Here is a 16,598-nt window from a genome sequence, read left to right as displayed (position 1 = left end):
GCCGAGCTTAGTGCCTATAGAATTTTGCCTTTGCGGAAGAATAAAGGTTTTTATTTTTAAATTGTTTGTATAATCTATACAAGAATTAGAAGTACTTAGCGGTTATGCGAGGGTATCTTTCATCCCCACTGAATTAATGAATTCCGCGAGAAATGTTGCAAAACGTCTGTCCCGTCTATAACAGAAGATGGTCGACATGTCGAACACATGTAGCAAAATCTCATGTCTTTAATTTTTATTGTTATTAAATATAGTTTAAATGTGTTGATGTTGTTAAATATAATTTAAATTGTTATAAAATTCTCTCATTGCGAATAATCGTTTTAACTGCTGCTCATAGGTAGAATTTTTTTGCATTACAGCAGACGGAGTTCAAATCCTACTTATTCAAAGTGGGCGAATTTTTAAAAAATCTATATCTCGAAGAATCGAGCAAAATATCAAGTATGAAAGGTAATTTTTAAATATTTTCAATGAATTAAAAATATACAAGGTGTCCCATATAAAAAAACAATTTTTCTGTTGATAATTCTTAAATTATTAATTTTAAAAAAATTATACTTAAACCATTAAATTCTACGTAAAAATGTGCTTTGGAAATCTTTTCATACAAATTCAAAATTTTCCATAGCAAAAAAGGTACAGCGATTTGTTAAAAATGCACATTTTTGAAAAACACCCCGTAGCTCCCAAACGGTAACAGATATGCGGTTTTCACCGACATGTTTTTGATAAAAAGTGAGCTCCAGACACCGATATTAGTTTTCGTCTATCTCCTATAGAAAAGGGTGTTTCCCTTTAAAAGCGTCCAATTTGACCCACCCTGTACAGTGTGTCGCAAATTCGATGATGTTGATTGAGATCTCGAACTATAACAGACACAATAAATGATAATTTAATTTGTAGTAAAGTTGCACACTACAACCTAATCCAACCAGAATGTTATTAAAACTCCATTTAATAATTGAGAAAATACCGAATAGTTGCGGAGATATCCGGAAATTTTGTGTTGCTGCTTTGTTTTAATATTCATAAAAATTACACTCAATAAGTATATCTTACGATTCTATTATGTTCTCTGTGATCTTACTATAAAACTGTTTGTAAGTCTAATTCACGGCAGATGACGTTTGCATCATGATGAATAAACTAATGGTGATGTGAACGTATGACGTGATAAATTCACCCCAGGGTCGGACTGGGCCAGAGGGTTGAAATGACGAAGAAAAGTTAAAAAACTTTGTTTCATTGTAAATTTGAAATCTCAGTGTACGATCTAATAATATACATAATATTAATCGTGGTAATTATAAATATATCAACTTCTACAAACTTGTTTCTAATGCTCTAGATGTTCGAAAAGGTTACCACCTTCTCTATTGCACACATTTATTTTACGTCAAGTAATGCCCCCGCCCATTGGCGATAGGTCCAGGAACCTCGCTGGTCATTTTACTGCTCCACCATTTCAAATCCCTTTTCCGGGGAAATGATCTGAATGTTTAGATTATATTACATTTATATTATTTATTTTATATTATTTTTTATTGTTTTATTGTATTTCATTTTCCGTATTCAATGGTTTACCCCACGTCATTGTTAAATGAATGATTTGAATGAATATTTTAAATACGGGCCTGAAAAATATGCAGGTCCGTATTTAAAAAAATTAAGTTGGCCTATGTCTCTCACAAAATATCAGCTTATTTGCGAAAATCTAAAAGAAATATCAGACAGCCCTGATAAAGTGACTATGAGATTGTGTAATTAGTTTTTTGATTTTCTAAAAAGTTACCACAGGAAAAAATAAAATTGATTTTCAAAAAAATCCGTTTTTTTTTCAAAATAATTCAGCAATCCTTGAAATTTTTTAAACTTTTTTGATGGCATCTTGATGAACATTCACAGGCACAACTTTGCCCTAATTTAACCATGTTCGTATCTATTACGGTTACCGAGATACCAATGCTCGTACCTCGAATTTGTGGCACACTGTATTATTTTTTGTCTGTTTTCTGATGGTTTAATAAGCTTTCTGGAGGCTTTTCTTGGATGTTCTTTTTGTGCTAAAATGTCTTTTATGTTGGATAATATTTTTGTTGTCAGCTTCTTTTGGTTCTTTATTACATTGTGTCAAAAGTTCATTTGTATACTGGAGAACTTTTAGTGTTGGCCCAATAGAATAAATACTACTAAACTAATATCATGATCCCATGTAAAATGTTCTTGTAAGTCATATTTAAACCCACTGACAAAATCAAACATATATAGGACATTTTTTTCTAATACTTTGTACAGGGAGATTGGGATTGGAGATATTGGTATTATTCACCTAAAACATTTCTATTATTATCGCTCAATCAAGGATATTCAAATCGTATAAATATATAGATCAAATATTCCATTCTTGACAAAAAAAAAGACACAGTCAAGGTCTATGCACCATCATTTCAAAATGTTTTTTACAAAATTCGCAGGTAAATACATATACTTTAGTTTTTAAAAGTGCCATTTCTACATGATTCAGATGAATTTTTTTTGACGTGTATCCGAAACACACATAAACACACAAAACTGCGATCACATTCGCAGCAAACATGGTTATTAGAAATACTGGTATTCATTTCACTTATTTATTGGCCAAATAAATTATATGGAGAATGTCATCGATGTTCATTTCTAAGATCATACGGTATATGTCTTGTATATGTAACCCGTTCATAAAATAAGGCTACAGGAATCGGCAACATTGTTGGGTATGCGAGTTGACTAATGGGACGTAGAAACTAGTGTGATCAACTTTCTAACATCGTAAAGAAAATTCGTCATGACAGATGCAGGTTAAACAGTTCATAGTAGAACATTTGCCAAAATTTACGGCAGACCTGAGAAGCAAAGACAAAATCTGTAGTGATTCTACTAACATTTTGAAAGCTGAATAGGAATTTAAAGCTGATGGGATTAAAAGCAGAATACGTTCTGTCAGTGCGATGTGCGATAGGTTAAAAAAGTGCAGATCTTTGTAGTAGGTTATGTTGGGAGTTGAAACTTTGTGTGTGCAACAGCAAATTAAAACATCTATTCACCACAATACACCAAAACACTTTACTTTTAAACTCTTTACACGCGGTTCGCTAACCATGTTAGCATCATCAGCCGGTGATTAAAACTATTTCCAGTTTTAGTTAGATTTAAAGTTGATTCGCACTGTACCTTCCGTATCAGTTATCTTCCGTTTACATAAAATATTATATCATGTAAATGAATAGGACAATGCACACTATCCGTTCCGTTTCCCTTCCGTTCCATATCCTTACCCTCCATACATTTTTTGCTGGACGGACTGAAGCACATAGGAAACAGCATTGTTACAGCGTTCTTACATTTGTACCAGCTCTGTGAACATTTTGCTGATATGTATTTATTCTTTCACCTCATAATTAAATCTATTACCTTTTTCAAAAAATACAAATTTTTAAAATAAAATTTTCGTAATGATATAAATTCTACAATAAAAAGTATGGAACTGATATGGAACGAAAGCATACGTATAGCGTGAATACAATCAAAAATACGGAACAGATATGGAATGGATATGGAATGGAAACGGAATGTATAGTGAGAATTGACCTTTAATCATCTGATATTTTAGTTTTAATCATATGCTGATGATGCTAATATGGTTAGCGAAACGCGCGTCCAGAGTTTAAAAGTAAAGTGTTTTGGTATATTGTGGTGAATATTAGTGATTTATTTTGTAGTAAACAGCATAAGCCAGTGTTCAAGTTATTATACTTTGTGAAAACGATATCATCGGTGAATATAGTCTACGTCTAGACGTGGAAGACCACAATCGATCTGAAAAGGTCGAAGGGGAATGGCAAAAATTGCCAGAATTACAGTTGAATATCAAAAAGTATAGTACAATAGACTACTTACACATACTTTAATTTTCACCTGAAAACTACTTCAAAACCTTCATAAATACAACACAGCACCACCAGGATGTTATTTCCAAAAAGAACTGCAAATTCTTTCATAGTTTCGATTATAGACTTCACCCGGGACCTTAAATTTGACGTCACACGAAAACATTACACCATTGGTTGTGACGTCACGAGGTAAGATTTCGGTAAGGCAGTTTACACAAGCGAATAAAGTCTGCCGTTCTACTGAAATACTCGGAAATTTCAGCAACAAAAAAGCAAAGAACCACTTATCAAAAGTCACGCGTGCAACTAAGTAAAACTCAAAATCACGAAAAAAAGGTACAAATAAAAAAAATAACCTGAACACCCCAGTTTAGTCCGAGCACATGTCTGCATATGCTTTTCAAATTTAAATAAATACTTACATTAAATGGTCTCGCTTTTTGAAGAATTTAGGTTGGGTTCTTATTTTCTAGAGCCAGCTTTTTCTCTTCGACAGTCTAATGTTAAATGTTTTTTCAGAGGTGGAAAGTGTCGTACTTTTGCAATCTGGTACCATACAGTATCGATAAATCATTTTTCATTCAAAAATTAGTAAAAAACCTCGCCGAAAATCGTAACTCAATAGAATGTCAAAACAAAATAGGACTTAGTGACGTCACTAGCGTAAGCGCGGTCAAAGCCGACGTTTTAGCGGGCTTATCATCAATTTGAATTTTAACCATTTATTACGGCGTTAATATACACAAGATATTATAAAAATATTTTGCGGAGGTGCTTTTGGGGTCTAAATGATCATTTTAAGACAATAAAAAAATACCCGCATTCATTTCTAATTTAAATACAAATAAAACTGAAATAATGTTTGCTGAAAAATCCAACACCAAAGTCGAGGTAACAATTGAAAAAACGCTAGAAAGAGTACAAATAATGCAGAGCAACAATACAAGACTTTACAGCTGATAATTGAAGAAAATAAAAGGGCAGAATGAATCTGGTAGGAGATAAAATTAATGGTAAAACGTGTAACGCTATGGACAAACATGACAATAGAATAATTTCGAGCTGCAGTAGATACAATGAAATGGATAAAGTGATCGCCGACGTCCTAAAAGGATAAAGCACATCCAGAAGAAGAAGAAAAAATCATATACTTACAATTTATAAGGCCAATTAATGTTACAAAATATAGTACATGTATATGACATCAACTACCCATATACTCCTACCAATATTCGCTTTAAATTCGACCTGTCCAATTCGTTCAATCCTAAACCATCTACAACAACAAGGGTGAGCCAATCACCGGCACCTACGTCCTCCACGCACCGTAGGCGAGTAAATAAATTAGAATAATAATTATTTATAAATTGATTGGGAGCTTCTCTGCTCTCCCATCGAGTGGATGGTGCGCGGCATCCTCGGCAGACATATGCTATCTGAACGTAATTGAATAACGCGAAGGGTGGCGGACTCGATAACCGGATTAGTGTCAAATCAAATCGCATTAAACGGACTCGCAATCTGGTCGCAACGTTGCGTCGTCGCTGGGAATTGGTGTGGGAAAACGGGATCTTTTTCCTATTTATTTCGCTATTTTGTCGCACGAGTGCAGGGACAGATGGTTTAATAGATACGTTTCTGGAGGAAAAGTTATATGACAAGAATTTTTCATTAATTTGCGACTCAGAATTAAGTAGATTTTAATTGGTAATTAATCGCTATTAATTTTGAACTGATTTGATATTTTATATTCGAATTTCTAAGAAGCAGTTAATTCTACTTAGTAAATATTCTATTAGGGGAGTTAGACCAAAATCCTGTACTTTATATGGAGATTTCTTATGATTTTTTTTGCTAATTAAAGGAAAATCATAATCATGCTGTAAAAATTGGAAAACAACTATTGGAATATGTAGCGGAATTCAATTACCTCGGCAGTTTGATTTCGGGAAAGGCCAATATCGACTCTGAAACACAGCACGGAATTAGCATCAGCGCCTCAAGAATCAGCGCCTCAAGAGCGTTCTGGAAATTAAAAGACAGCGTTTTCTACAGCTATGACTTGAGCACAAAAACAGAACTTGCAGTGTACAAAGCAATAATAATCCCCACCGTGGTATATGGAATAGAAACTTGGGTGCCCTGCCAACGGCACATAAATGCATTAAACAAGTTGCAACAGAGACACCTTAGACAACTGTTAAGAATCAAATGGTATCACCATGTCTCAAACGTATCAGTCCCTGAAAAAGCTAGCTACGAGATCGAAATCATGATTACCAAATCCCGGTTAAGATGGGCTGGTCACGTATGCAGGATGCAAGAAAACCGTCTACCGAAATCTCTTCTTTACGGTGAGCTTATAGATGGTAAGAGGAAACCGAGTGGACAATTCAAGAGGTACCTACAAAGATATTTCCATGAAAACTTAAAAGGGATAAGAATGCAGAATCAGTGGGACGAATCAGTGGAAAGAATTGTAAACTGAGTTAATAACGACAACCAAAAAGCAAAGAGGCAACAAAGTAATGAGATTTTTGAATGTCCGGAGTGAGGAAGAGAGATAACATCACGTATCGGGCTTTTCAGTCACAGAAAAGCTCATGAAAGTAAACGTCTTGCGTAACTATCTACTGATGCGTGTCAAATACTCGTCAGCGAGTAATGGCAATGATGATGATGATGATGACATTAGGGGCAGTGACCATTATTTTTTAGGAATATTCGCAATCTCAATGAAAAAATGCAGTTAAGTCTCCATAAAAACATGGGATTTTGAAAACATGGGATTTTGATAACTCTTCTAGAATATCTACTGTAATTTGGACTCTATTTCGCTGAATGTTTACAGTGTGAAAGTTTACAGTCTTCTAAAAAATCTCTAAATCGAAATATAAATAATGATTGAATCAAAAATTCACAAAATGGAAACAGTGGGAGGATAACTTTGATTTACGGATAATTACGCAACGTATTAAAAATATTAAGGTAAATTATTTTTACCATTTTCTTTTGCTCTCGAAACAAACAATAGGTTGGACGTCACCCTCAAAATTACATTACATGAAATCAAATTTCAATTTAACAATAAATGTCTGCATATGATTTTTTTTTATTATTTTTATTTTTTATTATTTTTATTTATATTTATTATTTTTTTATTATTTTTTAAGATTTGTGTTATGTAGTGGTTATGTAGTGGTCTAGAAAAATAAAATCAGATAAGCGATAGCCATACATTAGGAACCTCTATACATTCCTATATATTTGACTGGAATTGGTAAAGAATATTTAGGAAGCTGACTAAATAGTGAAAATTCAAGTGACGATGTAGTAAAAGCAAGAATTGAAATGACACGTGGAACATTCAAAAAATGGAATACCACGTTTACTAGTAGAAACCTGTCACTGCAAATCCGATTACGCACACTACGTTGTTTCATATTGTCCACACTTCTTTACGGATGCGAGACATGGGCGCTAAAAGTCGAGAATATAAATAAAATAGAAGCCTTTGAAATGTGGTGCTACCGGAGAATCCTTAAGATTTCTTGGACCGAACATACAAGCAACGAGGAAGTTCTTGGACAGTTGAACAAAGATCGGGATGTTAACCACCATCAAGGCAGAAAGGTTAGCTACTTCGGACACATAATGCGTGGCACCAAATATTATATTTCTCGTTTGATCCTTCAAGGAAAAGTCGAAGGTAGAAGAGGGGTAGGTCGAAAGAAACTGTCATGGCTCAGTTGGGATGTGAATAGAGTAACTGGACCAGTCTGGGATTGGAGTGGCTGTTTCATGCAGCAGAAGATAGAGAAAGAACTCTTCAACGAAATAGTCATGGAGATCGCCAACGCCTGAAGACAGGCACGAGACCGCAAAAAGAAGAAAGTAAAGACTATTATTTTTCGTTTAAAGACTATCGGTCTTTTCGTTAGAATTTTTGCATTGTTAAAGTCTACTCTATGTTTCGTGTCTCATGAATGTTGGCAAACTCACCCATTTTTAAATCGATTTTATGTTCTTTAATTTGAAAAAAAATTTAGTTTGAAAAAAATAGCATATTCTATTCGGAGCAAAAATGCCTTTTTGTGCCTCTCCTGCAACAACCGTACAGCATTTTAATTTTTATCATTAAATGATGTCACACTTATAGCGTTAATTGAAGAAATAAGATGCGCAACCTTATATATGGGCGATTTCATGGCACAAAACCTGTCCGAGATGTAGCTGGCGTTACCGTCAGCCTGTCCGAGAATTCCGAGATTTAGTTTAGTTCTGCGCCGCTGCGTGCTGATAGTCGTTTAATCGTAGCAGATAAAGAATATACTGTACCGTAGTTATGCTTTCAGCTGACAGAGTGAGTGGTTGCCAGAGACAGTGTTGCCAGAACTACTCATTAATCTGTAGATTTACGGATTTTTGGTACAGTACGTTAATAATACGGATTTTCTCTCATTAAACAATATAATATTATATGATTAAACAAAGAACGGCGACAGAGTTGCCTTGGAAATGAAGGTACTTGTTATTTTATATGTAAAATATTGTGGCAAATGTCAATAATCGACTAAACTAAATAACTTTTTTCGATCATACGACATATTCAGTACCTATAAAAAAAAATTATGTTTGTTGTTTATTGTATATTTAACACGAATAAATGTTCATTACAAAAACGCGGATTTTCAATCCAAAGATATTTTCGTCAAACGTGTTACAGATATTATACACATTTTAATATGGCAACACTGCCGCTTTTGGATCCACACCGTGTTCGATATGCCTTCGCTGGCCGAATTAGAGAAAATAAGTGTTTTATGCGTTGGCCGCAGAACGATTGGTGTCTCCACCGTACAGCACTTGAAACGTAAGGGGACATCAAATCAGCCTTGTCATCAATTCGTCCATTAAGTTGCGTATCTTTCCAATTTTTTCAATCAACGCCTATAGTAAGATTTTACACTCTAAAAGCGTTTAGAAGAAAGTTATAATAAATCGAAAAAAAAAATAAAAGTTTACCCCCTGCTGTAGTTACGAAACAAAGTAAAATCGGACATATGCTGATATAAAAAATAAATCTTATTTTTATATGAGGAATCTTTCCCGCAGATGGCACCCTGTATATTAATTGAATTATATTAAAACAGTATGGTACAAGAAAGTTTGAGAAACAGAGAAATCTGTTACTTTTAATTTAGGTATAAGGGCTCAAACGCACTGACGACCGGGTCGCTGATGCTACCTATAATAAATAATTAAATCAAATGATACAACGCGCACTCACGACCACGACCTGACCGTTGGCGTATAAAGTGGACTGCACTAAAATATTATTATTATCTGCCGCTTGTTGCCGCATTTCTTCCAAATTAATTATTTTTCAGATGAAGTCCCTCAAATTCAACGCAACAATTTCAATAACATAAATATAGTGTTTTAACACATATTTTAGTGTAGTTTTTGCACCCGTGCAGAAAGTCCTAGTTCCTTTTTTTATCAAAGGTCGATTCTAGTAAAAACTCAAAACATTTTTATATGACATACCCTATTTATGGTTGGTATGATACCTGTTATAATATACCTTCGAGTTTCGATGGTAAAAAATAAAAAATATATATATTTAAAGTTTTATTTTGATCTGCCATGTATATTTTTTTTTCTTCCCCTACATTGTGTGAAAACTATACTAATTACCCTACTGTAATTATCATTATTGTTTTAAATGCATTATTTAATATTAGAACATTTCATAAGCTCACACTGAAAAAAATATTGTTCATAATATTAATGAACATTGATTATTATAACTGTTGTGTGTTTCATTGGGACAATGATTTTTTTCATTATATTAATGATTTGCTAATCATATAGATCGATGCCTGAGTTATTAATAGTATGAATCTAATTTCATCAATATAATGAAAATGTGGTTATTAAATTAATGTAAGATTTTCATTAATATAAAGAACGCGTTCATTGTCCCAATGAATGCGTTCTTTATTTTAATGCTGAAACTTTAATGAACACATATTCATTATATTAATGTACTAAATCATTGATCAATGAGTTGTACATTGTGACAATGAACAAAGTTATTAATACAAGGAACACACTAGATTATATTAATGTACGCGGTTATTAATATCAGGAATAAAATATTAGGACTTAAATGGTGGCCATCTTGATCGGTTACTTTGGCACTTTAATAACGTATGTGTGGTTGTGTTGTTCAGTGAGGCTTTAGTTTCATTAGAGCGGTAAGTGTTCTCTTCAATATTTTAAATATTTTAAATTAAAGTCCTATCATATTTTAGTTAATTTCTTGTGTTGTCAAATCAAATTCCGCTGTGTGAGATCTTTGGTGCTGGTATTTTTTTTAAAACAGAGGTTTCCAAAAATGTTTCAGAAAATAAAAAACAAAAAGAAGAAAAACATAGTAACAAGCCGAGGCATGAAACTGATTATGGTAAATTCGAAAGTTATTTTAATATTTGACATTTTATTTATTTTGATATACGTCGCTTCTAGAACCGGAACAAGATCCTGAGATTTGCCTTCAAACCCTCAAATTCGACAATTTAAAATCGGACCCACTTGAAGGACTGTTGCAAATTCGTCTAGACGTTATCAAGTCAAGCAAGCTACAGCTAATATAATGAATAATTGATTTTTTTATAGAAATCCCTCAGGATGTCGACTGGTAAATTAATTTTCTTATTATAATTTACCCTAAAATTAATAATAACATTACTATTCTCTTCGTCCATTCGATTTTTTTTAATTTTTAACTTGTATATGCTGTATCAAGTTTGAATAAATTATTATTAGTTTATTGCACTTGTTTTTTATTGCCATAATGGAAAAATTTACTATGCTCGTAAGTAAGTCGGCACTATTGGTAATTTTGTTACCTTTGTAGCTAAGGGCTTGTTCAAATGGAAATCTATTTATAGTAGAATTATTTTAGGTAGTTTGTTGGGAAATAACTATCAATGACGAATAATGAATAACATCATATCAATGACAGCGATCTTCATCATCGATTATACGGTATAACAAGAGTTACTGATAGTGTCGACTTTTAAATGTACAACTAAACAGGTTATGAAATTATTTCATTGTATTAATAATACAGTTCATTAATATAACGATTTAGGTACATTATATTAATGAAATCTGTTCATTGTACCAATGAATGTGTTCTTCAAATTAATGAACACTGTTCATTATATTTATGTCGACTTTTGGTTCAGTGCATGAATAGGAACATCGCTTTTTAGTTAACTAGGATATTTTAACATTTCTGAAAACAATATTTTCTAATTGGTAAAACGTAAAAAATCGTTAGATCTGACAGTCCTGCTGAAACTGGTCGCTCATCTGGATGCACCTATATGTACGCAATATATCCGTAGTCCGGACCTGGCCGTCAGTGCGTTTGAGCTCCAAGAGTGTCGCAAACATTTTTTTAACAAAATGGCGCTCCGTATTAGACAAACTTATAAAACACTGGTGGAGTTGTAAATCTCAAATCTAAATGGTATTTCCATACGATCTAATAATAAAAATGACATCAAAGCTATTTTAATAACGGATCAAATTATAATTTTTAGACAGTTTGAATTAACCGAAGCCGTCACAGTTAACGACGGACCGACAGGTGTGAAGACAAATGAAGAAAGCGCGCGTATCGAACGTCGACGTCGCCCGTGTCGTCGATTTGACAGAATTCGAAATTCGATGAAATTATTAATGATAAATGATGACGAACCGAATACTACCCTGACTTAAGGGTATACCGGCACCGCCGTTACGCGTGCCTATGTGCCAGGTTCCACTATCCCCAAATGTTATTATCGACGTGGTCGGGGGTCACGGTAAATTTGTGTGTTATTAGGTTAATTATTTTCGTGAAGGCGTTCGCGCTTACTTCCGGAAAAAATGCGCTTTTTAATCAATTTCCTATTAACGTTTGTTCTTTTAGTTTTTTTTGTTAATACATTTAAAAACGTGACTTAACAATAATTATGTGCACTTGCTATGTACGATTATTTGTTTCAGTATAGGTTCATTATTTCCTATCTAAAATATGATATTAAGGTCCAATAATTCTATTCTGTTCATTCTCGGTTCAGAGCCTATTTCGAGGTTGAGGAGGACCAAAACAAAATCATGTTTTTAATGCTACATTTTTTTTTCTTTGCTGTTTTTTTCAAGAGCGAATATCTCAAACAAAAAAATATAAACAGGGTGTGAAATAAATGCAAGTATTTTAACTGGTAGTATATTTCGGCGTCAGAAACACGCCTATGAGGTATTTTTTGTGAAAAAAAAAATTGAAAATTTGGAATTTTTTGAAAAAAACTTTAGAATTTTTTTTAGTTTTAAGATAAAAAACCTAATTTCTTGATAATATGGCAACATAGGTACTAGTAACTTAAATTTACATGAAAGAAAATCCATAAAAGATCGACTAGTTCTCAAAATTTTAACAAAAAATATTTATTTTTGGAAATTTTCAAAGTAAAATAACTCGGTTATTTTGGACTTATTTAAAAAACAGTAAAGAGAAAAAATATTTCTTTTAACCAGATAGATCTACCACCCCTTAAAATACTTGCATTTATTTCTGGAACACCCTGTATAGAGAAGAATCAAAAAACAACCTATCGAGAAAAGTTGTTTTTAAACTCTTTTATGGGCATCTTTACTTTTTTTTAAGTTATTTTAGTGGTTTTACTTTAGCTAAAAATTGCTTAAGAAATCAAAGGTAGACACAAAAAGGATTATTTTGGCCTCTACATTACTATTTCTAGGGTACTAGAGATATTAATTGTTTTGAAAACAATGGTGCAAGGGGTATTAAAGTAAGTAAGCTTACCAAAAAGTCATCCCAACCTTCACGTGGTGTACCCTGTTTACACAAACGATGCTCTGACGTCCGAGTATAGGCGGTATAACCTTATACAACCTTCAGATCTGTCATCTTTCTGGAGAAGAGGAGTACACTACTCCTAGAGGAGTAAACTACTCCTAGCAGGCCGAGAACATAGCACAAGGGAACTATCGTCTCCAGTCCTCACTGTGCCAAAGCAATGCCGTGCAACAGTTGCAGCCAAAATTGTGCTGTAGCGAAACCGTCACAGCAGCTGTACCTTTTCACGCAGCTAATACTCATCAAAGATGGAACATTCGAGTAGGACAAAATCATCGTCTGGAGGTAAAATACCCCCTCGATCGGATCTCCGGATCTCCTACTCGAGCGTATCATCGGAGAAAATCATCAATGTTTCACGTTTGCAGCGTCGAACGTTCGCACTCTACTGGACAAGACAAATTCAAATCTACCAGAGAGAAGAACAGCACTGGTCTCACAGGAACTATACCGGCTAAATATAGATGATGCCGCTCTGAGCGAAAGGCGCTTTGCGGACGAAGGTAGTCTCGATGAGGAGCATTATACCTTCTTTTGGAAGGGTCACTCCGCAACACAGGATAATTCATGGCATGGGCATTGCAATCAAAAACGAAATTTCCCCTAGATTAACAGAGGTACCTATAGGTGTCTCCGAACGTCTTATATAAACCTAAGGTACCCCATATCAGACAAAACTTACGTCAACATCATTAGTGCCTATGCTCCCACCCTAGCTGCTAAAACTAATGATAAGGATAAATTTTACCAAGCTCTCCAAAATGCTTTCCAACGAATTCCAAAGTAGGAACAAATCATCTTGCTAGGTGACTTTAATGCCTCTGTCGGCAAACAGCAGAAAATATGGCCTGACGTATTGGGAAAACATAGAATAGGAAACGTAAATATCAATGGTGAACGTTTATAAACAACATGCCCAGTGTATAATCTTTGCATAACCAATACGTGGTTCTTGTTGAAGGACACGTTTAAAGGTACCAGGAAACATCGCTGATCAGGCCACTGGCATCAATTGGACCACATAATCGATCGAAGGATGCATCTAAAAGATGTCAGACTTACAAAAGCCAGTATAGATGCAAAATGTGGTATACTGACCACCGACTTATAATTTCCAAAAATGAAAATCCAGGTAAAATCTAAACATCCACACTGTAAAAAGCAAAACAACATGACCAGATTGAACGTACGGAGACTAGGAAACATCGATACCGCCGACGCCCTCCGGGAAGCCATCAAAGAATCACTTCCACCGATAACCTCAATCTCGGAAGCTGAACAAGACTGGACACAATTAAGGGATACGATTTATAAAATCAGCGAAGCAGTACTGAGAAAATCGAACAAACAGAAACGACCAGATTTTTTTTCTTAAAAAAACTAAGGTGTTCTCGAATAATTGCATTTAGATATTTTGATTAGTTTTTTTTCTTTGTCCTTTGTATTTATTGCTTCAGACGACGGAAAGAGATATACTCTCCGAAACGTTAAGCATTTTTTTGTCCGTTATTCGTTAGCCAAATTTGTTTATTAGTAAACCATTGCTGACAATTAGTCTCCGTTGGATTAACGCAGCAGTGTATACAAAAAATAACTATTTTATTTTGTAGATTTTCTTAGAGTGGTGAAATACTCATAGGACTTTTTTGGAGAGATGAATCCGCCACAGAGGTATAAACATATTTTCTTAATGTATTTTGCTTTTTATTTTTAAAAAATATCCCTCATACTTTACGGGCTTTAATTTCTAGCAAATTAGTCTGCCAGTTCGAATCGTCTTCCCACAACAACACTAATATTATCTGAGAAAAAGCGTCAGCGCGGACGAGAGATTGGTCGCGTCTTGTCCTCAAGTGTTTCCGGCAGCAGCTGTCTCGTTCTCAAGCGCGGACAAAAGGCCCTCGCTCCCAAATCAAATTATCCAATTCACCATATTGGCCGAGAGAGCGGCCACGGATTTGTTTAATCCGAACTTAATGGACGGAGTCCCCTGCAGATGATACGCGCACTGTCTTATGAGAGCGTGGCAGCTAACTGCAACATCATTCGAAAAATAGACTTGATTTAATTAGAAGTAAACCAATAGGTAACTTTGCTTGTGCTCGTAAATTATTTAGTATTTTTTTAATTAAAAGTCACGTTTCTCTTCGTCAGGTATTGAGTACTTTCGGGTAATATGGAATACCATTTTTATTTTTCTATATAAATTCAATAATATTGTTTTTTTTAATATCGAATTTTGGAAATAAATAGCCACTAGTATTGTTTAAAAGAGTTTCCTGTAAGAATTAGATATCTAGAAAGATTATGAAGTTACAAAAGAATATAGAGAAATATGAAATATGGAATAGCTATGGCGGGTAATATGGGATAGGATAAATAATTATACAAAATGAAAGGTAAACAAAATGTACTACTATTAGTAGTTGTTTTATGTACAAAATCGCACAAAATGGTACAAAAAAAATTCTGTCTCGATATACGTGCAAGCTTAGACAGCGAACAACTTAGACTATAGAAGGAAACTAATTATTACACTAGATAGATTTTGACTCGCTTGGCTCAATTTGTTACGCTTGGTCAGTACCAACAGAGTACCTATATAAATGCTCAAATTGTAGATAATATTTTAGTTTAGTCATCTGCTGATGATACTGAAATGGTATGCGAAACGTGCGTCCATTGTTAAAAGTAATGTGTTTTGGCGAATTTTGATGAATTAGTGTTTTATTTTGTTGTTGTAAAACCAAAGGGTCCAACCCCCAACTATAAGCTTTAAAAATAGTTCCATTAAAATATCCTATAAACTATTCACCCTTCAATGATTATGGTCAAGCGATATGAAATACTCACATGTCGTGTTATATGAAATATTCCATATTACCCGCAATACATGTTTCAGAAACAACAGAATATTATTAAACATTAACCCGAAGGTATTAACTAAATACCTAGTAAACAAATACAGTATACTTTGTTTAGCCTTACCTGACCAAAGAAACAACTCTTTCTATCAAAATTACTATACAATTAAAATTTAATCCACACCTGTAAAAAACTTTGGTAACCGTCAATTTGTAATTTTCAGTTTTATTAACGACTATATCCACGTTCTATTAACGAGATATTGGCGGTTGAGTTTTTCCAATCATGTGATGTGTAATTCAGCTACTAATAGTATTTTAACTATTAGAACATTGATGGCGCATATTGTTTTTGAAATATAAGGTATTCCATATTACCTACCCGGTCTATTCCATATTACCCAAAATTACTCTAAACAATATCAACAATATTTCACTATTACGAAAATGACAATAAAAGGTTATTGAACGTCTGTCTTCAACTTGAACAATTTCACCAGGTTGGTTTGATCTGATGATGTTATCATCAGATGAACTACCATTACTAATAGAAGGACTATCAGGTGGCTGGTAGTCTATATCTTGACCATGTTAACCTCGTTTCCTTCAAAATCATTAAGTCCATCGCTGGACTGGCTGGACTCTTTCGGGTAATATGGAATACAATTTTTATTTTTCTATATAAATTCAATAATATTGTTTTTTAATCTCAAATTTTGGAAATAAATAGCTACTAGTATTGTTTAAAAGGTTCTCCTGTAACAATTAGATATCTGGAAAGATTATGAAGTTACAAAAGCATATAGAGAAATGTAAATTTTTGTGTAGTCAAAAAAAGTGGCGGTTAATGTGGAATAGGTA

This window comes from Sitophilus oryzae, unplaced genomic scaffold, assembly GCF_002938485.1.
Source record: "Sitophilus oryzae breed Bouriz unplaced genomic scaffold, Soryzae_2.0 scaffold_1801_pilon_pilon, whole genome shotgun sequence".
NCBI classification, from domain to species: domain Eukaryota; kingdom Metazoa; phylum Arthropoda; class Insecta; order Coleoptera; family Curculionidae; genus Sitophilus; species Sitophilus oryzae.
The sequence above is the reverse complement of the archived record's forward strand: the minus strand, read 5'-3'. Positions refer to the sequence as shown.